This window comes from Lutra lutra, chromosome 3 (genome assembly GCF_902655055.1).
Source record: "Lutra lutra chromosome 3, mLutLut1.2, whole genome shotgun sequence".
Taxonomy (NCBI): domain Eukaryota; kingdom Metazoa; phylum Chordata; class Mammalia; order Carnivora; family Mustelidae; genus Lutra; species Lutra lutra.
In genome coordinates, this window is record NC_062280.1 from 42,956,019 (window position 1) to 42,982,092 (window position 26,074).

Here is a 26,074-nt window from a genome sequence, read left to right on the forward strand (position 1 = left end):
AATAGTCTTCAAGGGAAAAGAGCGTCTTTTGGAAGTCAATTTAGTTTGAGTTCGAAGAGTTTTAGTTGACAGGGACATAACAATATTGATGAAAGGAAGAAGTTAGGATTTTTTTTTTTTTTTTTAAATCAATGTCTGCGACAAAACAAGACCCACCTCAGGTCCCTGGCAGAGTTTTACCTCTGAAGTGCAAGACCAGAAGCATGCCCTCTGCGTGAGGCCTTCAGCAAGATTTGGTGTTGCAGGTGAGCTGGTTACTTCCTGGTTTCTGTAATGAAAACGAAGTTGATTTGGAGAGAGCTGATGGCCCTGAGATTCAGCTGTTTGTGTTTCCGGTTGTCCTTTTCCGTGAGGGGAGAGCAGGCCTCTCTTCCAGGGAGGGCGCTTGGCTGAAGCCTGCCGACCCACCCTTCGTGGTGGTTCTTGAGGACCTGGGGTGCTGCAGTCAGGCATGGTTCCCTCTCCCGTTCTGACCCGGCTGCCATTAGTGCCGGCTGGTAAGCCTGATTTCAGACGAGCAAGAGTGTTGTCTCAGTTGTAGGCTCAACAACCACGTCTGGGTCTCTGCTTGTCCACGTGTTACTCTTTTGAGTTTGGGATTGCTGGGACTGGGACCACTTCAAGCTCCTGAATTTTTCTGAGCTCTTTTTTCACCTAGAGCATCATTACAGAAAGATGCCCGAGTCATCAGGGAGGAGGTTTTCACGGACTGAGCACGTGTGTGTCACTGGCATTCAGATGAACAGACAAGGCAGTCGGCACAGCCAGGACCCGTCTGGGCTCTGGGATGAGTTTAGTTATAGGAGGTTGCCTTGGTTTATTGGTGCTTTCTCCCATTGAGGGGCATTTGCATGGTTTCCTGTTTCTGGCTGCTACGAACAGCGCCGCTGAGAACATTCTCGTACTGGTCTTTTGGTTCCTATCAGGTACCTAGGAGTGGGGAGCTGTGTGGTGTTACCTGTGTGGACACAACCAACCATGAAACCAGACTGTTGGTGGGTAGGCAGCACCAGTCTGAAGAGACCTTTCATTGCTGTTCAATGTTCAGTTCATGGGGCTTAGGGACTGCCTTCTGCCTTTGATTTTAATTCTCTGCTTTGTTTGTTCATAAACAAATATTTAAGTGGCTAATAAATTTCCGGCACTGTCTTAGACTTTAGGATTTTTCTATGTACTGTTAAATCCTTGTTAGATGAATAATTACAGCTCTGTAAAGAGAAGCTGTGTGAGTGAAATCCTTCACCAGGAAGTACTTTCCTTTAAAATGTGGATGGCACAGTTCCCCTGAGGCCGGCATGAGCCCCTTTGGGCTCTCCCTGGCTCTTGGCAAATCAGTAATCAGCTGGGGTACTCATTCTGGAGGATCCCAGCCCAGTCCAGAATCCATCTCACCACCCCCATCCTGGATGTTAGGTAACCTTTGGATCTGTGTTGGCACTTGAAAGGAAACTCATTTTCAACTCTGGGCCTAAGCTGTTCTGTGGTCTTATAGTTACATATTAGCACTCCTCAGTTTCTGTTGTTTGTAGCAATTATTTGCAAGACAGGAAAGAAAAAAAGCTAAGTGTTGCCAACTCTGTTACTCTCAAGGGGTTATTTTCTTTGTTCCTTCTGTGGTGATCTGGAGCTGCCCATCCTCTCAACAAAGGCCACACTACTGACCGGGCCCAAACCTGGGAGCTCATGAGGGTGGGAGGGTGTGTGCGTGGGGGAGAGCTTCTCCAGTGGCTTCACACAAGTAAATGTTTATTTTGAGGGATGGGGGTGGGAGGGCCGCATTTATTGTCCCTGCTTAGCATGGGAAGTAGCTAGTGTGAGAATCAATAGCAAGGCTTTATGAAGCACCTACAGTGGGGCAAAGGGCAGTTTTAAAAATCTGGGGTGGGGGAGGGCAGGCAGATGTACGGGACCTGAGGCCTTCTGCCAGCACACCTTAGATCTAGCTCAGGAGGCCACAGGAATACAAACTGAGATAAGGGGCCATAGCAGTTCCAGGCTACGTGGGAGAGCCAGGGCTGCCTTGCAGGGAATGGGATTAACCCAGCTGGAGGGTGGGTGGGACTCAGGCAGTGGAGGGCTTTCCAGCTAGTGGGTAACAGGATGGATCCTCAGCATACAGAGACTCGAGGAGTCCTGGGTGACGGAGAAGAGCCTCTGCTCTCCCAGAGAGCAGATCAGGAGCACTTTTATTGGGGAACAGGAAACTATTGATTATGGATTTCCGTTTGGGGAGGGGAGCACTGTGATGCTCAGCTGTGGCCCTGTAGGCTAGAGGGGGCGTTGGTGGCTGCAGTCGTGGGGACTGGTGGGGAGGGCTCAAAACTGGGACCATCATCCAGGCTGTTATGGGGGAAGGTGGGAGCACAGACAGGCCCCAGGGGATGGTCAGGGAGGTGCAGGCCAGCAGTGTGGCCTGTGAGCCTCAGGATGGAGTGGGGGAGATGAGAGACTGAGGTTTGATCTTTGAGGTTTGTTGAAGGGATTCCAACTATGGATGTCCTGGGGTTTGGGCAGGGGGTGCTTGGCCATGCGCCACAGTTACCTGGTTTGCATATGTAGATCAGGGAATCAGCCTGTCTCTGGAGCAGGCCAACAGGCAGGCATCCGGGATGTATTGTGGCCTCTTCCTACCCTGCAGCCTTTAAATGGGTGTCCGAGGTGTGCAGATGAGAGTCCCTCCGGATCTGGCTGGTGTGCGTCTGTCCAGGAGCTGAATCTGCCCCAGGTGGGGGCTTACATGATTGAGTTGTTGCTCACAGCCCCTGGACTGTGGTGGCCCCTGAGGTCTAGCTTGACTGACCAGAGTCTCTCGGCCAGCTGTGCCTTTTTCAGAGCAGTGCCGAGGGCGTACCCCGGGATGCTTGACTGATGTATCCATCTCTGGCTACACCTGAACTTACATCTTTACGTTGGGCTCTCTACCCAAGTCTGTGGCTGTCCCGGTCTATTAGGTGTGTGTAGTTCCCACTTAATGGCTTGAATTCATAGATTTATAGAGCCAGGTGCTGGGAGTACAGAGGTGAATGGGCCATTTGCCAGGTGTGAACAGGACAGGTTTGTGCTTTGGGCCAGGTGTGTAGTGAGCTGGGGGGTATCGAGGGTGCCGTGAAGAGGCCCGGGAGCTCCTGGAGGATGCCTTGTTTGAGCCCCAAAAGGTAGAAAGCTAATGTCATGGGGGGTTGTTGACAGGGGACCCTGTCATCTATCAGGAGGCCTTGGAAAACTCTCATCTTTGCCCAAAGATGTCTCACTGTGTTCCTGCAGAAAAGTCAGTTTCCATTTTTTCACTTAGAAAATTTCAGTTTTACTGGGGTTTCTCAGTCTGTGTTTGCCTTTCTAGTCATCTCATGCTGGGGAATAGAAGAGTTACTTGTCTCTTTTCGTCCACAGTCTGAATCTACAGGTTTTTTCTTTTCCTTTCTTTCCTTCCCCCCTCCCCCGCTTTAGACTCCCCAAACCCTGCACTCTTTCCCTAGGTTCCCAGCTGGCCAGGAGACATCACCCGAGTGGTGCTAAAATCATGTGCAGTGGCATGTGGTTTGTTGTCCCCCCTGGCCCGCCCCCATGCCAAGGGAGGCCTGGAGGTGCTGGGAGGGCAACTTGTCCGGCAAGTGCTTCAGAATTCCAGAGTTCCAATTAAGAGTCTGTGTTCTTCTAGAATTCCACCTTCTCCTTCTGACGGGATGCAGGTTGCTGTGCACTCAGAGCTTTGCAGATTGCCTGCTTAGAGATAAAAGACGTAGAGTGGTACAGCTGTACTCTCGTCTGGGGAGATCGGCACCCCTCCACTTGCTGGCATTGATGCTGGGGTGTGTTGTGTTGAGCAGAGTGTGGTAAGAGGCAGCTGCGCATCTGAGTGGATGGAGCCCTCACCCACCTGTGGGGTCTCAGGCACCCCCCTTCTGGGTCTGCTTAGGGAGGGAGCAGTGTACTAGTCTAGGGCCTGGGAGTCATACAAACAAGGCGTTTTGTGACTAAGAGACAAAATTTGCAGATTAACTACAGCTTGAGCTTGAGGAGGCTTTCTTTTCCTCAGCGTTTTGTGAGGAAAATTGTCAAACACACAGAAGAGTTGAAAGAATGTTTAGAAGGGACTGTCCGTCCCCTTGCCTTCTTTCTCTCCTCGTTAGTGCTGCTTATCTCCCATCCAGCCGGAGGATTGTTATCTAGCATTTCCTCTAGATTTCAGAGTTTTCCAAGGCTCATCCGATTTTGTGATCCAAAGGATTACTGGAAATGGTGCTAGTCAGGGTGTTAGGGCACCTGGTTCGAGGTGCAGTGCCGGCAGAGAGAGGCAACGCACGGGCTGAGTGTGGGTCGCTTGTGAGGGGTCTCATTCTGCAGAGGAGTTGGTTTAATTTGGGATCTGGAAGGACAGCATTCTGTTGTGTTACTGTTGATTTAGTTCAGATGTGAACCCAGAAGGAAACTTGGACTGAATTCTGACTTGAATTCCCCATTTCAGGGTGTGTGTTTGGGAGGGCAGCCCCTCTTCGGTCCTCGGTAGTTTTGGGGATGGGGTGGCACAGAGGACTTTGGTTTTAGGAGTAGCCCATGTGTTGATATGGAAGACAGGCATTTTCTTGTTTAATAAGTTACATTGTGATCGCTTCCTGGAAGGGGAACGATGTCGTGGAGGCTGACAGCCATGGTGACTCTGTGTGGCCTCTAGCAGACAGATACCTCTTGCTTGGGGATCCAAGACAGGCTCCTGCCTCGTGACTTGCCATGGAATTCTTGGGACACACTTGTCCCTTTGGTCCTTCAATTTAGAAGGGGTTGAACTTTGATCTCAGGGTTCCCCCCGTCTCTGAAGTGACCACCACAACTGCCCCTTTCATTGCTCCTCATTCTCCAAAATGACCAAGTCTGGCAGAGGTGGGGATGGGTGGGGGGAGGAGGAGATGGTCAGATGAGGCCAGATTGCCCTAGGGCCTTGTGTTGAATTGTTTCATCCATAATTCTCCTCCCCCAACAAAGTCACGGAGTGAAATCCCACTCAGTAGAGCAGTGTCCAGTCAAGGGAAGGAAACATACTGCGTGTGTGGTGTGTAACCATGCGGTCCATGGAAGAAGTAGCACCGAAGTGGGTGCATCTCTTGAAAGCTTCCTTCTAACACCTGAGCGTGGGTTAGGGCGTGTGCGGAAGAGCCTCGTGGATGATAATCTCCAGCACTCTGCAGTACTCTGGTCCCCCAGACTTAGTCAGAGACAGTAAACAGCAGGTGTGCAGCTGTCTAACCTGGTGATGGTGTGTCATTGTCGTGGTAATGGGCATGTGTTGAAAGCAGCCAGTGTGATGAACACGTCTGTTACGTGTATGACTTATATGGCAGGTTTTAAGGCAGATCCTAGAAGTCTAATTAAGCTCTCAGTCACCTCGCTGGTTCACAAGTTTGAGGGAGCAGCCTCCAGAATGGCAGTCATCGTGGCCCTGAATGGGGAGCTGAATTACAGTGTGATTCTTGTCTCTGCAGTGTTAATCACAGTGTTAATTATAGAACCTGATTAGCCCCAAATTCCTGTTCTCCAGACTGGACCCAAATGGGGCATGTCTTCCGGGTTGTCCTTGAGCCAGCAGTGACTTCACAGTGGGCTGGTAGAGTCCCCAGCCTCCTCCTCATCTGCTCCCTGCAGTGCTCTCCGCATCCTGCCCAGAGCTGGCTGGACCGGAAGGCCTGGGGGGTGGTTACTGAGTCAGCAGATTCCCTCCCGGATCCTCTCTCAGAGCCCTCTCCGGGTGGGCCCCACTTCTGCTGGCTGGTCGGACTCTCCTCTTCCCTTCCCAGGACTTCCAGCATCTTTGCTCAGGGACCTGCCTTTGTTTCTTTGCCAGATTTCAGTTTGAATGGGTCTGTGTGTCCAAAATCTCTAGCAGAGCTCAGGCTTTAATTTCCATTTGGTCTCAGTCCTGTCTTCAGCGCAAGCAGGCTTTGAGCTAAGGGGAATTTATGGCAGAATGTGTCTCGGTTGTCACCTCTTTGTCACTCAGTGAGGGGTTGAGTTTCTGAAGAAAAGGTTGGTGGCTCCCTCTCTCCCCACTCCTTCCTTTCTCACAATGTGGGAAAGCTTCCCCGCCCTACCCCCCTCCCCAAGTGGGAAAGCTTAGCTTTTGAACATGTCCTCTGCGGTGGGACACGATGCTTTGGCCCTTCCAGCAGTTTATGAAAGCGCGATCCAGCCTCATTCATGAGTTATCATGACGTTCCCCAGAGACTGGCCTGTACAGTTCATCTGGTCATTTCCGTAACGGGCAACCCAAATTCTCCTTATAGCTTGGCTCCCCCGAGTAATGAAAGGCCTCTTGTTTCTGAGGCCTTATCTTAAATGCTGCTTGCCGGGGATCCAGGGCCATCTGCCCCTCCAGACTCCCAGCCATCCCTCCCGCTTCTCTTTCTGTCTCTGGTGTGTGTGTTTGTGGACGCATAGGGATGTCTTTCCCCCATTTTATCCCAAAAGCAGCCCAGCAGCCTTGGCCGTGATTTGTTCCCAGAAGGGTGGGCAGTGGAGACATGCGTGGACAATCTGCATGGGCGGGGGGGGGGGGGTCTGCACCTTCTCACGCCAGAGAACAACAGTTCCTCACCCTGCTGCACCCACCTGTGGCTTCTGAAAACAGTCCCTGCCTAAGAATTCTGTAGGAAGATACTGTGTAAGAGCTAATTGCAGTGAACTTTTCCAGAAACGTGTGTTTGGAAGATCCATGTTCCATGGTTACTGTTACCTTGGCTCTTGTTACATAACTCCTGTTAGATACGGGGGTTTTGGAGCTTGGGTTCCAATATTTGAAAAACATTACTTGAACTACAATGACTATGGTATTGCCTTTTGGGGCTTTCTGGACATAAAAACAGGAATTGTAATCAGAAACCTGAGTTTATTTGACCAAGAGTTTCTTTGAAAATATGCTGCTGGGACCACTCCTGACGAGGGGCTGTCAGAGGCTGCGTCCTCAGGAGAAGGGCCACCGAGCCTCCAGGCCACTACTGTTGGCCTCACGCTTAGGCTTGTTTTCCCTGACCCACGTCTGTGTTGCACTCCTCCCTCCACACGCCGCAGAGATGGGGAGGCAGGGGCTGGTGGGCAGGGGGCTGAAGGGACGGCATGTTAGACCGAGACCCCAGCCGTCTGCTTATGGAGTTGACTAGAGTCCGTCTTCTGATGGTTTCTCCACGAGCACTGTGATCTCAGGCTAGCTTCTGGCCTTTTCCCTGAGCCCGAGGGAAGCTGGAGCTGGAACAGCCCCTGGCTGGTTCTTTCTCTCTAAAGCCCCAGGCAGCCAGGTCCTACTTGGGCTGGGCTGACTCTCTTTCCTTGGGGAATTGGTTGGTGATCAGTCGTGACCTTTTCCATGCTGAGCTTCTGTACCTGGAAAGCCCCAGAGGGAGCAGCTGCTGGGAATCTGTTGGGCGGGTTTGGAGTGCTCCCGTGTTCCAGGCCCAGTGCTGCAGCCAACTGGCCCAGGGGCCTCCACGCTCTCCTCCCAGGTTGTTCCACCCCAGAACTTAGCTACGAGTTCATTTTGAGGAGGAGAAGACAGAAACCGCTCCCTGAGATTGCCCTGTGCCGTGCAGACCTCCAGGGAGAGGCTGGTGCAGGGATGTCCCCCTTGGGCCTGGGGTACAGTTCTGCTCCTGCAGCCAGGCAGGCAGCAGGTTTGCCTTGTAAATGACACCGTTTGTTGCCTGGAGGCGTCTCTGACAGCTGCTCCTGCTCCAGATTCCAGAAATTTCTACGAAACATTTCAGGAACACCCTCCCTCCCAGTTTCTTCCCTTTCTTCACTTGGTACAACCCATAACTGTTCCAGCTGTTTCCTGAGTGTGTGCTGTGCATGGGACCCTGTGGTGAGGGCTTAAACATGCTTTCTGTCCTTTTATGTAGGTTTCCCCAGGACAGATGTGGAAGGACCCTCATTTGACAGGTCAGGAGCCTGAGAGCTAGGGTTTGAACCCTTGCCTGACTCCACCCACACTTGGGAGCTGGCAGAGTTAGGGTTCAGACTCAGGAGTCACGGTCATGATGTTTTAGTGAAACAGAGAGGAAGCCTCTCCCATCAGACCAAGGCCTGCAGGTTCTAGTTGGTGATTGGAAGCTCATACCCACACCCAGTGTTTTACCTGTCGCTAAAGTTTTAAAGAAAAGCAAAGCTGCAGATCATGTTGACTGTGTCGCTGAGGTGTGATGCTGGGACGCTGAGTGCTGGTTTTGGTTGCACAAAGAGGAGACACGGTGGCAGGCTGGCTGCTTGCAGTGGCAGATCTGTGGTCTGGGACAGGGACAACTTCCAGATGGCGTGCCATTGAAAAGGCACCCAAGTCCAGAAAGTCTGCAGCACCTTTAATCTGGGTTGGTTGGAAGTATTGCTCTTAAACCGAAGCCACACGAATTATGTGACATGTTAATAATGGAGATGCTAGCAAGCAGTTAATTTTTAACACATATAAATAGAAGTTACTTTTCCTCTGCGCTATAATTAGCATAATAGGGAGAAATTGATACCCTGGGAATCAAGGGATTTGCCCGAGGTCACGCAAAGTGAGGCACTGAGCCTGGAGGTCGAATCGAGGCGCTCTCCTGGTGCTGCATTCATGGGGGAGTGGAGCCAGTTTTCCATTTGGGAAGCTTGGCACAGGGTTTACTTTTCAGCACAGGTGTGGGCTGGATGGGTCCTGGGCACGGCCCCTCTTTCCCACCGGGGCCTGGGCTGGAGGGCCTGCGCAGACTCTCCCAGGTTGTGCAGTGGTTGGTTTTCCAGAATGGGGTTCTCTGATTCCCGTCCGGGGCTCTGGCCACAGCATTCCTACCGTCAGCCTTTGGTGATGGTCTGGATTCTTACCTTTTCTGGTCCTGACCCCGTCCTGTGCAGGGAGCCAACCTCAGGGAGCTGACTACAGTGCCCTGCCTGGGGCTGCAGGCTCAGGGCCCCCCTTTTCCTCACTGGCGTTGTCATGGTTTGCAGGCTTGCGGTACTGCTAACTGGGAGTTCCCACCTGGACCGTCCATGCCGTCTGCGCCGTCCGCACAGCCCGTGCCGTTGTGTGAGGGGATGCTGTGGGCAGTTCCTGTTAAAGTTAAAGCTGGTGGGCGCCTGGGTGGCTCAGTTGGGTAAGTGTTCCACCCTTGACTTTGGCTCAGGTCAGGATCTCAGGGCGGTGAGATTGAGCCCCAAGCGGCTCCCATGCTCAGCAGGGCATCTGCTTGTGCTTCTGTCGTCCTCTGCCCATGCACATGCGCTCTTGCTCTCTCTCCAGCCCTCCTGCTGCCCCCCATCTGCTTGCACTGATGTGCTTTCTGTCACTGTGAGTTAGTTTGTGTTTTCTGGAATTTAATAGAAATGAAATAGTGCAGCAAAGCCCCCTTCTTTTCTGGCTTCACCCACTTCCTGTGGTGATTCTGAGGTTCATTCCGCTTGCTGGGTGTATTGGCAGTGAGTTCTTTTTCACTGCTGACTAATGTTCTATTGTGTGGCTCTGCCATGGTTAATCCTGTCGATGGACACTGATTGCCATGTTCATGGGTTTGGTTTGTGCAGATAAAGTGCCATGAGCATGTGGTTCTTCATGCGGCCATGTGCTCTCTTGGTAAATACCTAGGAGTGAGGTGCCCGGGACATGGGGTGGGTGTGTATCTGACTTTTAGAGAGGTGCCCAATTTTTCCAAGTCAGCCGTTTGGTTTTTCGCTCCTGCCAGCAGTGTGAGAGTCTCCGCTTGGGGCCGAGGCTCTGCAGGCTCCTGGCGGGGATGGCTTGGGGGTGGCACCTGTCCTGCAGAAGGAGGAGGGCACCTGGGGGGCTCATTTGGTGAAGCGTCTGCCTTTGGCTCAGGTCATGATCCCAGGGTCCTGGGATCAAGTCGCGCATTGGGCTCCTGGCTCAGCAGCGAGCCTGCTTCTCTGCCTGCTGCTCCCTCCTCTTGTGCTCTCTCTCTCTAATAAATAAATAAAGTCTTCTAAAAAGAGCATGTGCCACCTGTGTGTCATGGGCTGTGAGCTGTCTTGTACTAATGGGGGGTGTGGGGGTGAGGCCGAGGTCGGGGTAGAGGTGAAGTGGGAACCGGGTGAAGATGCCCAAGGGAGAGAGGCTGTGATTACACACAGTTGTGTTTGTAAAAACCAGACCCATTTGGGTGCTTCTGGGTAATGTCTGGTTATATACTGGGTGCTTCTGGGACCGTCTGGGTAATGTCAAGAGCTGCCTTTCAGGTCCTCCGCAGCCGGCACGAGGCGCAGGCACTGAGATGAGGTGGGCAGAAGGTGGTAGGCAGACATCGGTAGTCAGGCCTCCATCCTCTGCATTGCTTTGTGACCCCTGGCCTCGGTTTCCCTGCCTGTAACTTCAAGTGTTTGGCCAAGATTGGTGGTTTTTAATGGGGGGATGGGGCAGTTTTGCAGTGTTCGGGGAATTTTTAATTGTCACGACTTTGGCATCTGGTGGCCATCCTGCAGCCTGGCCTGCTACCCCTCTGTGGTTCCCTCCAGCCTCTGCTCTGCATGCAGGGCCCTGCGCTAAGCCTTACCTGGCACATGCCTTTCTCAGGGGACAGCCGCAGGTGTGTGTACCTGTGTGCTCACTGGGATCTCACCGGGATCAAGGACTTCTCAATGAGGAGGGCTGACAGGGGAATGGGAAGTAAATGGGAGCCTCTGTTGGCTCCTTCTCCCCAGAGTTTTCTAGGAAACCGACTCCCTGTGGGGATGTCTCTCTCCCATCCCGCCTCCAGTGCTGGAGTAGGCAAATTCCACCCTGCTCTTTATGACTAAGTGTCTGGCAGCCTGAGCCCAGGACAGTCTTTTTTTTTTTTTTTTTTAATTTATTTATTTAACAGATAGAGATCACAAGCAGGCAGAGAGGCAGGCAGAGAGAGCCCACCGATGGGGTCCAGGGAGAAAGCAGCAGAGAGCCCAACGTGGGGCTCGATCCCAGGACCCTGAATCATGACCAGAGCCGAAGGCAGAGGCTCAACCCACTGAGCCACCCAGGCACCCCCCCCTTCCCAGGACAGTCTTAATGAACCTCTCTGATTATTAACCTTTGCCTGGCTCAGGGAAATCACTCACTTGTTCTCTGGCCAAGAGTAAACCTGGAAACCTTTATTTGGAAGTCTTTTTGACAATTCCACTTTCTGGAGAGCTTAATTCCTTTATTTACGGGGTGAGGAGAAAACCCTGTGTGATTTCCTCAAAGAGTGGATTTGCTCCTGCGGAGTTTTACGCAAGTGCTCATGGCGCGTTCAGTGTGGGGAGGGAGATGACGGGGTGTCCACATCACTTCCTGCGCTGACGCCACATCAACAGAACACCGGAGAGGCAGATATTATCTCAGCTGGGGTCCTGGGTGTCTGTTTTTTAACTTTTGGAGGCACATCCCGAGGATGAGAAGTGGTTTTCTGGACATAGAAAAAGAATATAATCCACACACGTCCTTCTGAATTCCCGCCTTGCTTTCTGTAGTGCTCACTGCAGAACAGACCTCCGGACGGGGCCATTGCTGGCCTCACGGAGGTCCTGCCTGCCGTGCTCAGCAGCTCCCATGTCTCCGGAGAGCCACAAACTTCCGGGCCTGCCAGAGAGCCTGCCCTTTGCCTCCCTTTCCAGGAAATGAACATACATGAGTGAGAACGTTAGGAAGTGCTTTTGGATGTTCTAAGAAGAACGTACTATCCTGTTAGTAGGAGTGAGGGGTCCTCGCCGGCCTGGGTCCCTCTGCTGAGGGACTTGTCGGCCACGGTGGTCGAGGTGGGCACTCCTGGTCCCGCTCGGGACGCTCCTCTGGCCAGCTGCCATCGGGTTTGGTTGTCTGCGGTTTACTGGGCCCGTTGATGCTTCTCTAGTCCAGATGTGGCTTTGCTACTGGCATTTTCCCCACCCCATACAGTCAGAGCTCGTGTAGTTTGGAGGTGTGTGGGGTGTTGTTTTCTCCCTCCCCATGTTCCTGTCGCTGCATCAGGTGGCGGTGGGGGGGGAGTGCTGTTGACCTGCGGTGTGCTGGCCCATCAGCCCTCCCCTTGCCGTCTCCATCTCACTCACGTGCCATCCTGGAGGGGCCAGTCTTCAGGCCTTTCTTCCTTAAAAAGCCAAAAGCTCCCACAGTGTGCAGCCCCACCACGGTCAGCCTTCTAGACGATGTCGGGCTCTTCCAACCGAATAATGACCTTACAGGCTTCCCAGGTTTGGCAGTGTGATCACCCCCTGGGATTCTACTGGGATGTTTTATGGTCAGCCCGACATGTGCTTTCCCCTGCATGGTGGGTGTGCGTGTGTGTGTGACAAATGTGGGTCTCTTTTCCCTGTGATTAAGCACAGGCCGTCCAATCAAGTCTCCTCTCGGTGCGTGCCGGCTTTTCTGTGCATCTGTGCTGGATGTCCAAGGATGTTGTTGTGGTAATTCGCGTTTGACAGCTTGGCTCACCCAGAAATAGGTTCCAAAACAAATCTGGCCAGGCCCTGCCCTGCTTAAAAGCCTCTAATGGTTCAGCGGGTCTTCAGAAGGAAGTCAAGATTCCTTGACCTCATCCCTAACCCTGCTGAGAGCAAGTCATGGGGTAGATAAAGAAAAAGGAGTTACTTTGTTTAGCCCCCAGGGCCCTTTGCCACAGGCCTGCCTGGTCTTGCTCCTTAGCAGTTCCCTGGGGGCCACCCCATCCTCTTCAGACTCCCTGGCTGTCCATGTCCTGCATCCCTCAGATCCTGTGCCGCTGCTCCCCCGAGGTCATTCAGAAGGTTCCTGACCCCAGTGCCCGTGTGTGGCCTGTGCACTTTGTCTAATTGTGGGATCACCTGTCCTTCCCCAGCGTGGGCTCAGAGAGCTCTGGGGTTGTGCTCATCTGGCCTAGACCTGTGGTCATCCAGGGCCTGCTGAGTGGCGAGAGCTCCAGCCTGACCGCCTGCCAACAGAAGGACCTCAGAGGCCTTTCCCTTGACTGAGTCCATGGGTAGCAGCAAGGTGCATGCCTGCTGTGTGACATGTACGTTCTGGCATCCGGTTATCCCAGAAAAGAGGCCCTTGTCATGGTAATGAGTCGGCGAGGTGGTGCCTCCAGGAATTTGAGGTGGCCGTGGCTGCCATTTTGAGAATCGCAGAATTTAGGACACTAAAAAAAAAGTTCTTAAATTTCAGCAGTCTTTGCCCTAAGCAGATAGTCTTTGCTTTTTAGAATAGAAATTGCTTATTCTTTAATCTTGGCGGGGGGGTGAATGCTAAGTTAGTCCGTTCGGGTCTGTGGTTGAAAACATCAGAATCCCATTGTAGGTCCTGCAGGCACACGTGGCATTTCCCAGAAGGCTGTGGGGGCGCATCCACGTGGGAGGTCAGCCGGCGAGCCAGCCCTGGGGCTGGACTGAGCCAAGCCCACCGATGGGGTCCAGGGAGGAGGCACAAGTCCCGTGTCGTGGAGACACTGCTGTTTTCTTCTTGGCCACCACCCGGGCCTCCTGTTCCTGGAGAGCATTGGCCACCCCTTGGCTGCCTGGAGTGACAGCCCCACAGGGATGGTAGCAGAGAGGAGGGCCTGGCCCTGATGGCCTGTGGGGAAGCTGTCTCCAAGAGAATAGGCACAGGCTGTCAGTGGCAAGATGCTAGTCACACGTTGCAAGTGTGGTTTCAGGTCTCTGCTGAAGTCCACCACTTCCTTGTACTTCCGTTTGAGAAGCTCTGTTGAGCTGGACACTTTGTGGCTTCAAAAGAGAATGTGATGGGTTCGTTGGTGACTTCTGACACAGGTGCTCATCTTTAAGATGTACGGACATCACAGGCAAACTTACCAGCGGCTTCAGACATTTCGAGTGACTTCTTGCACATCTGAAGGATAGACATTAAACCTACAGGGAACTGGGAAGATGTGGTGGACCGCGTCGCCTTTTAAGCCTTAGTGGAAGTGAGGTACTTTTGAGAGCGGAGGTGCCTGCGGGACGTGGGGAGATGTTGCTGGGTTGCGTGTGGGCTTCGTGGACCAGGGGTCCCATGGACTGTGACAGGTGATGGGGCATGGTTTGTGCTGCTGCTTGGGACGACCGTGGAGTTTCCATGGGTGCACACTTGGCCACGCTTCCTTCCTCTCTAGACATCACTGCTGTTGCCGCATGTCTTCCCGTTCCTCAGGGCCCCCCTGTTTCTGGGCATGCCGAGCAGCACTGAATGTCCCGTGGAAGGAAGCCCTTTCCTGAGTGGTGCTCTGCTCCCCGCACAAACCAGAGATGCTCTGTGCCCTTTTCAGCTCCCAAACTCGGGAGTCTGTTGTTTGAACCTTCCTTAAGCTGTTTTCTGCTTCCCTGTCTCATAACTGCTGGTGGAGGGGCAGTCTGTGCAGGGTCGAATGGCAGGTCTCAGGAGTATGCTGCTGTTGCTGCTTTCTAGCTGTGTGCCTTGGGGCGGTCTTTTTAATTCCGAGCCTCGGTGTCTAACTGCTTTCTTCAGAGGATGTGAGTGTGAGTGCTTGGCACCCGGGCGAACGGCCTATGCTGTGGCTCTCCCTGACCGGTCCTCTTCCAACTGGCCTCCTGCCATATCTGGGCATGCATGGATGTCTGTCTGGTAGGTGTGCATTCGTTTGGCTCCCCTGGGAGACTTCAGCTCACCTCTACTGGGGATCGGCAGTGTGGACGCTCAGCCTGAGGGAGGGCACTCAGCAGGGAGGCCTTCCACCAGCTGGGTCTCCACGGTGGGATTCGCCCTCTAGTGTAATTGACCCAGCAGTTGGCCAGGCAGGTGCTGTGATGGGCACTTGCCGGCAGATGCATCCAGCATCCTGCGGGGTGAGATCTGACTGGCTGGGGTTGCTGTGGGGTGTGGGAAGGGCTTGGGGTCTGGATCTGTCTGCAGGCTGTCCTGTCGCAGACTGGCCGGCCCGAGCAACAGACGTTGACTATCTCAGTCCTAGAGGCTGGAAGTCTGAGATTGAGGTGGTGGCTGGTTTGGATTCTTCTGAGGTCTCTCTTCTTGACCTATGGACAGACACCTTCTCCTTGTGTCCCCTTGTGGCCTCTCCTGTGTGTGTGCATGCCTGGTGACTATCTTTTCTTAGGAGGATACCAGTTCCACTGGGTTAGAGCCTCACACTTAGGACCCTCATGAGTTTGCTTAGCCTTGGCCTCCCCTTGCTGCAGCTGGCTCCTGGGAGAGGTGGCCTGGTTCCCACTCCAGGATGGGAGCTGTCTGCTGTGCTCCCCTGCCCCATCTCTAGTCCTCTTCCCTGTGAAGCCAGTTTTGAGAAGTGTTTCATGCCGTCCACGAGGTGGGGCCCCATGTCTCCACGGCTGGACAAGGCCCAGGGCAGAGGACCCCTCACTGCAGGAGCAGCGAGCACGAAGAAGGGCTATCACACCAGCCTGGAAACCAAGTTAACCTGAGGATTACGGTTATGCCACCTCGTTGAGGGTGGCGGGATCGTCAGAGCCAAAACCTTGACGTGTTGGAAACTGGCACTGTTAATGAGTACAATTTTGCAGATTATGTGACATGAATCATGTTAATCAGCTTATATTCATTAATTGGTCTAATCCTCACAGCAACTCAGAGACAGATATAATTGCCAGTTTATAGATGTGGAACCTTGAGACCAAGGGTATTGAATGGTAGTTCACCACCTCCCGAAGGTGTAATGATATGCATAGAAAATACAGAATTTTGTGTGTGTGTTTGTGTTTTGTGTGTTATGTATGTATGAATGAAGTTAGAAGAAAGTCTAAAATGAACCTTTTGTGTGTTTTTTTTTTTTTATGTATGTATGTATGTATTTTAAGCTCCACGCTGGGGCTTGAACTCGCAGCCCTGAGATCAAGACCTGAGCTGAAATCAAGAGTCAGAAGCTTAATAGACTCAGCTAGTCAGGTGCCCTTGAGGTGTTATTTTCTAAAACTTATGAAAGAATTCAAACGTATGAAGAATGGGTGTAGACTACTGTAATCACCTCCTGGGTACCCTCAGGGAGCTTCAGTAATTACCAGCCCATGGCTGGTCTCACTTCCTCTGTATGCCCTGCCACCGATTAATGTTATTTTCAAGCAAGTCCAAGACACCCTATCATTTCACCCGTAAATATTTCAGTACCTGTCTCTAAAGTTGAGAACTTAAAACGTACACACTCGCCTGTGCATACACAACCATATTACCATTGTTACGCTTAACAAAGGAACTGTTCCTGGGTGCCTGACTGGCTCAGTCAGTTAAGCATCCGACTTTTGGTGTCGGCTCAGGTCATGATCTCAGGGTTTTGGGATTGAGCCCGTGTCAGGCTCTGCGCTCAGTGGGGAGTCTGCTTGTCTGCCTTTCTCTCTCTGTCCCCCTCGGATAGATAAATAAATCTACAAAAAAAAAAAAATAATAAAATAATAGTTCCTTAATGTCACCGAAAATCCCATTCATGTCCAGTTGGAAATTGGAGTACCATAATTTTTGTCTTTCACCTTGTTTGAATCAGGATCCATTAAATGTCTACCCAGTGCCACTGGGCTGATCTTCTAGGTCTCTTAATGCGTGGGTGCCATGGCTGGCTTTCCTTTCTTCCTGTGTGATATGCTTGCAAAGCTGGGTTGTGTGTTTTGTGGTGTTTCCTTAGTCTGGATTTTTTTTTTTTAACTGCATCCACTTGGAGTCATCTACATGCTCCCTTGCCTTCTCGGTTTCCCCATAAATTGATGGTTTTAGAGGCTTATTTTGGTGCCCCTTCTGGTTTGCTTGGTAGACTGTTTCCTGGGTGGTGGCTGGGCTTCATGAGGAGGAATGGACCTTCTGGTTGTCTTCCTATTGATGGTATCTGCCGCCGGTGGTCCCGGCCCAGATCCGGTAATGCTTAGAGGTTGCAGAATGGTAGTTTGTGACTCTGTCATTCATTCTGTTTGCTTGTTGGGAAGCTCTCATGGAGAAAAGCTTTCTTTATGCTGCTCTATGCCTTGTCCGCCTCTGGGGCATTTCAGGGGAAGGGAGCATTTTCCTCTAAGCCGGATGGATCCGTGCAGGGGACAAGACCCAGACCCATGGCGGATACCCCTTGCTGCAGCTGGCTCCTGGGAGAGGTGGCCTGGTTCCCACTCCAGGATGGGAGCTGTCTGCTGTGCTCCCCTGCCCCATCTCTAGTCCTCTTCCCTGTGAAGCCAGTTTTGAGAAGTGTTTCATGCCGTCCGTGGAGGTAACAGCCGGTGTTTATCTGGTCACAGAGCCCGCTGGACTGGGTGTCCGCAGGGAAGGAGCTGCTGGTTGAGATGGGGAGGTGGTGGTTTGAATGCCCCACTGGCCACTTAATGACCTCAGCAGATTGTGGGATTGGGCTCTGCTTCCCCTCTGTCCAGCGGGGATGACACCACCCATGTCCTCTGCGTTGTGTGGTGAGTGTTGAAGGGGGTGAAAAGCTCTGAGAGGGAACCACCTCCAAGCATGGGGCTCAGCACCATAGAGACGCCATGTGGTGTGTCCTTCCACTTCTCCTCGTTCCCCCAGTCATCGTGGGGGCACCCTTGTCACGTGGCATCTGTCTGGACTCAGGTCCCTGCAGCACGTGCAGCAGACCCTGAACCCAGCAATACCCACTGACACTGGGTCTGATTGCAGGTGCCGCCCGGAGCCAGTGGGCTTGCACTGGGATGTGGTGGTGGCTGGCCCGGGCCCCAGACACCCTGCCTGGCTGTCGGGTGTGACAGCACATGTACAGTGTGTGAGGAAGCTGCAGTGTTGTGTGTGTGGGAGTGAAAGTATACGTTTGTAGGAGGCTCTGACCTGATGGAAAGTTTTGAGCCTTCCAGCCAAGAATCAAGACAGGAGAGGGTGCAGGTGGACAGTTGCTCCAAACCTCTTTCTTTTAGAAGCCAGTGCCACTGTGGTTCTAACCAGGTCCCAGTGGACGTGCCCATCCTGCCCCCCTCCCCCACTCTGTTCCAGAGGCCCCTCCCAAGGGACAGGTTGACAGTACACACCTTGCTTTCCCGTAAGTGTTCTCGGTACATAAAGTAGGAAAACAGAAGGTTGTAATTGGAGAGGTTCCTGCCCCCTGAGCACAGGAGGTAACACGGATCAGAGGGAACAAGGCAGTGGGATGCATGTTGCCTTTCCCTTTACTTAGCAACCTCCTTGGACCCCACAGAATGGGGGGAGGCATTCTGTAAGGATCAGCTGGCAAACTAGATACTGAGTTCTAGATAAACTGGTGCTGCGTACAGATTCTGGGTACAATGTCTCTGTTGCAAAGTAGGATTTTTCATTAAAAAATAGGAGCTTTAAAATGCATCTTTCGTTTCTCCTGAGTCTGCAGAATGTGAATATCACCTAAAATGTCAAGGCTAAATTTCTTAAGGTGAGTGAGTGGAACAGGCTTGAAATTGAGCAAAGAACATTGAGGTGTTCATGGTAGGTCGTTGTTTCATGTTAAATTTGTATTTTATGTCCACGCCTCCTTTGAAGCTTGAGATGCTGATGTGATCGGGAGCAAACATCTCCATAACAAGACGGAGAGGACTGGTTTATGAAGGGGGCAGACAGAGTGAGAGCTAATGTTCACATGGCTGTTTTTCAAAGGCAGGACCACTCCGCCAGGTGAATGCAGGCACGTGTGGGTTCTTATGGTTGATGCAAACCTGTGGACCAGCTACGATGAGCGCCCCCGGAGCAGCCCTGTGGGAAGGCATTCGGTGTGGTTCAGATGCCTCCTCCCAGGGCAGGCCTCGGCGTGGCTGTTGCCTTTGCTGATAATCCATCTCTGTTTACTTGGAGACTGTGAGTTAGATTTTAATTTTTTCAGCAAGAAGATCATTTGAAAATATAGAACATTCCTCTTGTAATCCTGTTAAACAAAATGGTTTACGTCAAGAAAAGCCTCTTGTGGATAAGTGAGGGTAACAAGGAATGAATTAATACAAAGAAAAAAAAAACCTAAAAAAAAAAAAAGCGGTAGGACCTTTTTGAAATTGTTGTGCATAAATGAAAATCAGAAGCAGGTGCAGAAGTGGGTGTGAACAGTAGAAATGAGTGGGAAAGGCTGTCACCATCCTCAGGTTGGAAATCTGAGGCACGTGTTGTTTCTTGAGGTTGAGAATAGTTTTGATGCCTAATGAGCCTAAACGTTAAAGAAACACTTTTTTCTCTCAAATTGTAGGTGAAAGTGGGTGAGTGCTGGCAGCGTTTGTCCAAAACATTACGCAGGCAGACTTCTGTTGATGGAGTGAGACAGCGGGGCGGCGGTGGTGGCTGGCTCCTGCTGGGCCGTATCTCTCTTGTGGGCCGGGGGTGGTCTCTTGTTTCCTTCCTGGAGTGGAAATAACTGTCAAACCTGGAGTCTTCCTGAGACTGCATCTTGTGAAAGTGAAACAGTAATTCTTCTGTGTCGGCTTCGTGTTTTGTTCTGCGTGCCACAGTGATGGGCAGGGATGGGCCGTGGCTGAGAAGGGGGAAGTGGGACCTGGGCAGCTGCGTGTGGCCACAGCAGGACTCGGCTTGTCTAGCAGGCCACTGGCCGGGCATCGGTCCCAGTGTGGACTTGTGGTTTGTGTGTCCAAGTGGACCTCAATGAGGACATTACTAATAAGCAGGAAAATGCCTGAAAAATAGCCATCCTGTTACTTTTAAACAGACTCTTACTTTAGACATTTATGATTAGACATTATGATTAGACATTTGTGTGTTTATCATAGGATTATTCAAGTAGAAACAGAAAAACCCCAAACCTAGCACTGTAAGATGCTGTTTATAGGTTTTGCGTTTGTCATTTTGGGTGTGGTGTGCTTGCTTCTAGTCGCATCTTTGGACTGAGGCTCTTAGGACATTTTTCAGATGTGGTGGTCCTCCTGGCACGTATCCACCAGATTGCTTCTGTCATCCTTGCCAGCATGTGGATATTTCATAGATGGCCACTTCGTTGGACATTGAAGCTCCTTCTGGCTTTTCAGTATTCTGAACAACACAATACAGGATGTTTTCATAATAACTGCGTTGAATACTTCTTTGTGATGTTGCCCTAGATGGGTAACTGTTTTGCCAAAATTTTCTTCAATAAAAATAATGTTGTGTGGACTCTGGAAAGTTGGTACCAATTTACCCCTCCGCCTGCCAGGCATCGCATTGAGGGGGAGGTGGTGGCTGCAGGGGGAGTTAGTCCTTCCACCCTGCAAGCCCCAGGGTGAGGGGCGGACCTCCATCGTACACTCGGGGTCCCTCGCCCTGCCTCCCTCTCCCCCTCCAGCCCAGCCTTCAGTTTCTTAGGCTTCATAAGAATACTGATTATGAGGGGGACGGAGGGGGGCTCTGTCGGCTAAGTGTCCGCCTCTTGGTTTCTGCTTAGGTCAGGATCTCACGGTTGTGGGATGGAGCCCTGTGTTAGGCTCTGCGCTCAGCGTGGTGTCTGCTTCAGATTCTCTCTCCCTCCCCCTCCCCCTTCTCCTGTGCGCGCACGCACTCTCTCTCTCTGATAAATAAATAGATGAATAAAATCTTAAAAAAAAAAAGGAATATGGATTATGGACTTGTGGCTGACTTCAGGTGTGGCATTGGAGGGTGAGGTAGGGACAGGCTGCTGAGGAGCGATGGCCGAGACAGTTGGCGGAAGAGATGGGCTTTCCAGCACCTGCGGCCTGGCCGGCATCCTCCACACGGTGGCTTTGGAAAGATGCACGTGGCCACCCTTCTCGGGGAGCGTGGGTGTGCAGCGTGCTTGGGTGAGATGAACGCTTCCCATCACCGTCTGGCTGTGGCGTGTGACTTTCTCTTTCCTTCCTCGTCTGCAGGGCTATTCTGGCCGAGGGCTGCACCACACCAAGTTCTCTTGGCCAAGAGTCTGAACTCCATGTGGGGAGCGGCTCCAGGCCCCTGCTCTGCCGCTGGTGGCATATTGGGCCGCGCTGCCAGAAAGCCCCTGTGTTGCCTTGTCATAGGCAGAGCACAGATTCCTTCTGTTGCGGGAAGTGCTTGTTTTGAGTCCTCTGCAGGGAGCTGGTACTGGTGTAGTGTGTGCCAGAGGTGGTTCTGTGCCGATGGTGGTTGTGGCTGTGGTTAGTGGGCATCTCCTAAGTACCAAGAGTTCCGTGTATGTTGGCTACCTCTATGAATAAGCCACAAAATCCACATTATCATGTCATCGTAGGGATTAAGAAACTCAGAGAATACGAACCTCATGTGGAGTCCTTCCAGGGCAGGGTGGGGGTTGGAGAAGGCCGGGTTGGTGTCCAGGTGTCCAGGCCCCCTGACCCCAGAGCCTGTGGGTAGAGACTGAATGGGCAGGAGCTGCTGGTGGCTTGTGTCAGGTGTCCTTGAGGCAAGGGAGGGAGGTGCACTGCCAGCCTTGGACGGGACACTTCAGGGAGTTGGTACAGAAGCCGCAGGGCTCGGGCTAGAGGAGCTCAGCTCCTGTCCTGCGGAGCCTGAGAGCGCATGGGAGTAGCAGACATCTGCGTCCTGCGTGTTTTTATTCCTGTGTTAATCTGTCCCCAGCTGGGCAGGTCCCCTCAGGACGTTGTAAGGCAGACACACATGCACAGGAACCTTTGGGACCATCATCCTTTCCTTCCTGCAGCCTGGCCTGTGAGTCGGGGCTGTTGGCAGCATCGGGGCGGGAGGTGGGGCCGTGGAGGAGATGGGAGCAGGGCGGGCGGCACTGGGCCCGGGCCTGCCTGCCCTCCTGAGCCTTTGCGGAGGGCTGGCCGCTGTGACAGCGTGGCATCTGGGCCCAGGCCGTGTGCGCCTCCCTGAGAGATGGGTCTGGGTCCAGGATGCTTGTCTTCCAGGGCTAGGGGAATCGAGGTGGGGTATATTAGGTCCTTGCCGAGTCTTAAATCTCAGTGTGGCTTTGGGATCCCAGGAGTGGGGAGGCAGCACTTGGTGCCCGGGTGCGGAGAAGGCCCAGGGTGCCCCGCCCCTGTGTGCAGACACTGACCACGGAAGCTGACAGAGCTGGAAGCCCGAAGCTTCTGTTGAAGAACGGGTGCTAGCCAAGTGCCTGTGTGACTGCGGTGCCACAAGGGGCCCACAAGAGGCAGGTACATGAGATTCAGGCCAAATTATTGGCAGGTTCCTGAATGAGTGAATGCTGCCAGGGCTTGGCCTGTCAGTGTCCCCTAGTGAGGGTGTCCTTGTCCTGTTGGTTTGGCTCCTGCCATATGAAATCTGCCATTAGATTGTGTTCTGACTTCCTGCAGCAGGTAGTTCCCCGGGTCTGCACCAGGTTGCCGTGACCTTGGTGTCAGTTCCCTGCTGCTGCTGTAGCAAACTGCCCCCAACTTGGGGCACACATGTATTCTCTTGTGGTCCTCTCTGGAGGGCACGTGTTCTAAAGTGAAGGTGCTGGCAGGGCTGTGCTCCTTCTGGAGGCGCCACAGGACGGACCACCCCCCCGCCCCCCCCCCCTCCCTGCCATTTCTGGTGCACCCCTGTCCACCAGCCTCAAGGGCAGCAGGGTGGCTTTCCCCCAGGCTCTCTCTGACCTCTTCTTCCATCCACATGCTACCTCTCTCCCCTGCTTCCCTTTGCCAAATTGTTAGGACCCTCATGGTTGCCTTGGGCCCATCTGGACACTCTAGAACAAGAACCTTAACTCACACCTGCGAAGCCCCCTTGGTCATGGTAATGGTCACAGGATCTGGGGATTCTGATAGGCGCGTCTCTGCTGGGAGGGAGGCCTTTTTCTGGGGATCACAACAGTCCCTTCACTCTGTTTCTGAAGCTCCTGTGAGTCACACTTCCACCCAGCAGAGTAGGGGGCGTGCTTGTTGTCACTGGGGCTCAGCCTTCCCCTCAGGCTGGGGCGGGGGCCCTGCTGAGTCTGGGGCTGTCTGGTGCCATCTGCTAACTTAGGCTACAGTTTAGAAAGTACAGTTAGACTGTGAGGACCTGGATAATGATTTGGGGCACTTGGCACAGGCTGACTGATGTGTGGGCACCAGAGATCTTGACTCTGTACAGGGACGCTGAGTTTGGAACCCCAGCCCATTCTCCTGGTCCAGACTGCTGTCTGTGGGCATCCTTCACGGCCGGGCTCCCCGCCCCTTGTGCAGCCAGCCTCGCCCCTGCTCACTGCCACCGAGGAGCCTTGCTTCTTCTCCCCTGCATGGCATTTCAACCACGGCTGCTCCTGTCCCACTCCTTGTCCTTGGGGACACAACCTGCCTTTTGGCCCTGGTGTGGCCTGTCCTATCCCTTGGACACTTTTTGTGAATCCCGTGACTTGTGACTGACCCTGTCCCATGTCACCTGCCACTGTCTGCCTGGAAATGCGGTCATGACTTGTGCCTTCTTCATGTAGCGTCCCTTGGGGGATGAGGGGATTGGGAAACTGGGGTTCTCTGTCTGGCTTTGCTCCTACACTGCAGGCAGAACCCACAGCCCTGCAGGATGGGTGCCCCCACTAGCCTGGACAACTGGCAGATGCCTGTTTAGGCTTTAGACTTTAAACAGGAAAAAGAGAAGACAGGAGAAAAGGTAGAGTTGATCCCAAGAAGTGGCATTTGCCGGGAATAAATTCGACTCTTGTTCTGGTCACTAACCTATTACCTGCTCGATACAGAAAATGTGGGGCAGTGTAACGAAGGGGAAAAAATTGCCTGTAATTATTCCATCTACAGGCAACCGTGGTTACTTGGGGCGGGGGTGGGTCCTGTTTTCCCACCTTTCTGTTCTGTGAAGGTTCACATGTGTGGCGTGCTCAATGGTGTTTCCATTTTTTTGCTACTTCATCTTTGTTACACTGACATTTTCCCATCCTCACCTTCTAATTGATTATGTATCTTATGGCTGTGTGTGATATTTAATCATGGATGGATTGGAATGGACTCATCCCAAACTAGATTTCTTTTCTTTCTTTCTTTCTTTTTTTTTTTTAAAGATTTTATTTATTTATTTGATAGAGAGCAAGCGAGCTAAGCAAGGGGAGCAGTGGGCAGAGGGAGAGGGAGAGGGAGAAGCAGGCTCCTTGCTGAGCAGGGAGCCTGATAGGAGGCTCTATCCAAGGATCCTGGAGCATGACCTGAGGTGAAGGCAGCTGCCTAACCCACTGAGCAACCCAGGCAACCCTCCCAAAATAGATTTCTTTTTAGAACTTTTTGAGTGCTTCAAGTGAAAAAAAAAAAAGGACCGCAGTTAATGTTTTAAAACAGGTAAGAAGGAAACCAAATACCCTTCTCTCAGTACCCCCTGTCTCTTACCGTGTGAGGCAAGGCCCATGTGCTGTCTGCTCCTTCCTGGAGCAGGTGAGTGGTGGCTGTGGGCTCCCTTCCACGGGGCGGCTCTTCTAAGTTGGCAAGCACACGGTTTGCTCTTTGGTCTGTCTCCTCTGGTGCTTCTGACTGGGCATGGTTTGCTTTGCTCCTGAGCATAGAAAGGGACAACCCTTCCCCCAAACCTTATGTGTGGTGCCAGTCTGGTAAGAGTGAAGGGTTGCAGAGCAAACCACGACCAGGTTCATGAGCATCAGAGATTTGTAGGGATTATGGGCCCTGCTGTGGATGTTTTGTTCCAAAAAAGTTGTTTTTTCAATCTACTGGTAGTCCATTAAAAATAAAAAATGGTCAAGTTTATTAAAAACCACAGTCAGCCACCTTCTGATGAAAGAGGTTTTGACTTTTTGCTTTGTAGAATTAATGAAGATCCAGATGTTTGTGGTAGGCAGGAAATCAAGCAATTTTATAGGAAATTATGTAAGGAAGCTTAATGACTAATTTTTTTCTGGATTAGACAAGTGGAGAACAGTCTTAGGGAAATGTGTACATCCATTACTCATTAGTTTACTATATGATAATTAAAATTGTATAGAAGCATGTCAGATAATTAGAAACTGGGTGGCATTTTGTGCTAAGGGTCAAAACAGAGATTTTGCTTAGAATGTCGAGCAGAATTACACTCTGGCTCAGATTAAACACATGGCAGGCTTCCTATTCCAATTTTTGAAATCATCAGCCAGACTTTATTCTATTTTTTGGGTCTTTGTTCTTTTGTCCTTTGTGCTAATGAAAAGGAACGCTGGGAAAATGGCATTGGGAGGCCAGTATAAAATCGGTTGGGGTTTTTCTCCCTGGTGGGAACTGTGAGATCTGCCTGTCTGCTCCTTCCCCCTCAGCCACTCCTCTGTTCCTTGTTGGGCTGAGGTTTTTGTCTCCATAACCCAAGTTTACCTTTTTGTATAAATGAAACTTAACCGAATGAGTAGTTTATTTATACACATACATTCATGTATAATTTTTTACTCGTAATGTATGTCTACTACAGAGAGTTTCCTTATATTTCAGCGACACCCCGTGGCTCAGTTTCTTGGTCCAGTGACACTGGGATAGTGGTAGTGTGTCTTGAGCTGTGTTGGGAAGTATCAGCATAGTAATCCCTGGGAAGCCTTTGTAGATAAGTGCCCAGGAAGGTGGCAGCTTTCTCTCTCTCTCAAATGGTTGGGCATTTGCTTTCAACCTCATTCTGCCCTGTTCAGAGTTCCTTGGATGAGTTATCGTTCACAGCATTGACCTTTTCTCCAAAATAGTGTGGAGAAACCCCGGCAACAGTGGGAAGCAAACCCCATTCTAGAGCGATGAACATAGGGATGCTTGTTTCCGGCAGATGCCTTCTGTCTGGTTCCCCGCCTCCTCCCCTGTAATTCTGCTGGTGTGTCTGCAGATGGAGAAGGACCCACCCCCTGGCGAACATCCCCGCCTCCGGGAGCTGAGCCTCCTGCTGTCATGCCTGGTCCCTGCAGGAGCACCCCGCAGGGGGGCTGGGCGGACACCCTCAGTGCAACTCCCTGTCCCCAGACCATGCTTGGGAGGAACCTTCAGGGAGAAGTATGGTCAGGAATAGATGGAACTGTGTGTGAGTGGAGGTCCCAGGTGCCTGGTCCCCTTCTAGGCTGTTACTACAAAGGTAGTCAGAGCTCTGCAGCCTTCCATGTGGGGCCCAGGCGCAGAGCAGCCCTGGGGACGGCCTGTGCAAAGGCTGCCCTCTCTGGGGCTTGAATGTCTGCAGCCTTTAGAAAAGGTTGGTCTGCCTGATTAGTGAACTTGTGTGCACAGTGAGCTCTGAGCTCTGACAGTCCAGTGTGAGGCCAGCATGGTGTGGGGGAATGTTGCCCTGGCCGGCCCTTGCATGCTCCCACAGGCAGTGGTCCACTTTCTAGAACTTTCCCTG

General features: G+C 52.2%; 1 protein-coding gene across 5 annotated transcripts in view; it reads left to right on the forward strand.

Annotated features, from left to right (window-relative positions):
• AGAP1 (ArfGAP with GTPase domain, ankyrin repeat and PH domain 1) overlaps positions 1-26,074 on the forward strand; it is a 520,173-nt gene that overhangs the window by 8,071 nt on the left and 486,028 nt on the right. The window contains exon 2 of one of the 5 annotated variants that reach the window (XM_047721462.1): positions 8,962-9,107. The exons of the other annotated variants lie outside the window; for them this stretch is intronic. The gene's annotated coding sequence lies outside the window, so the exon portion shown is untranslated. The remainder of the gene's footprint in view (positions 1-8,961; positions 9,108-26,074) is intronic. 5 annotated transcript variants of the gene reach the window in all.